At 32.8% G+C, this 935-nt stretch overlaps 1 protein-coding gene across 2 annotated transcripts in view; it reads right to left on the reverse strand.

Annotated features, from left to right (window-relative positions):
• The window catches only part of LOC102680125 (uncharacterized RNA-binding protein C3H8.09c-like), a 323,287-nt gene that overhangs the window by 316,735 nt on the left and 5,617 nt on the right, over positions 1-935 (reverse strand). The gene's annotated exons all lie outside the window — the stretch shown is intronic.

The following is a 935-nucleotide window of genomic DNA, read 5'->3' on the forward strand; positions in this document are numbered from 1 at the left end:
ACTCGCATGAAACGTGAAACGAGGCGTCGATCCTCGCTCGGCCAACTACGCATCACGACTGATCTCCAATTCACCTAGAATCGAACGTTACTGTTTACAATCGACGCAAATTCCTGGAACACGCCGGTGTTTATATACACTTGTGTTTGGATTAGCTACGCGATTTTTCGCATTATCTTTCGCGTTTGTGTATATTTTGGAATTTTGCGATCAGGTGATTAACGATTCTTGGAATTATATATGTTTGGTGATATATTGCGTCGCGTATCTATTCGATATACGAGTTTGTCCTGTGTTATTCGTTTTTCTCTCGCATTTCGGTTCATTGGAAAAATATGATTGTGTACACACGTGTTTTTAAATTTTTTCCTCGAGACGCGTGGTAAACGTGGCTCCTTCAAATTTAATATTACGACGACCGTGTTTTGCGTATCTGGATTCGTTAGTTTCGTATCCCGTTTGAGTTTTTATTGGTTCATTGGAAAATTCTTCTGCGTGGTATGGTTTTTTTTTTCAAATTTTATCTCGGAGACGCGATAAATATGATTCTGATGAATTGATGTTTGCCAATTGTTGTCGCGTATAATTGTGTTTAAATTTATCGAGAAATTTTAACGCCTAATACGTTTCCAGATGCTCGGAAATTTTGAATATATATAAATGTATATAAATTTGTTATACGAGTGAGTTTTTTTTTTTTTTTTTTATAAGGATTAATTGAGCCAAGCATTGCTTGCTCAGTTAATTCAATTTCAATTTCATTTTATGTATAAATAAAATGACAGGTAATAAGAGACAAAATATTTCTCTTTTCGTTGATATAAAAATTGCGATACAAATTCAGAGATAATATAATGTTCGAAAATTAACGTGAATTATTGTATTTTCAATAGTTATAAATTGTAAAAGTATAAGCTTTATGCAAAAAAAAAAAA

This window comes from Apis dorsata, unplaced genomic scaffold (assembly GCF_000469605.1).
Source record: "Apis dorsata unplaced genomic scaffold, Apis dorsata 1.3 scaffold_269, whole genome shotgun sequence".
Taxonomy (NCBI): domain Eukaryota; kingdom Metazoa; phylum Arthropoda; class Insecta; order Hymenoptera; family Apidae; genus Apis; species Apis dorsata.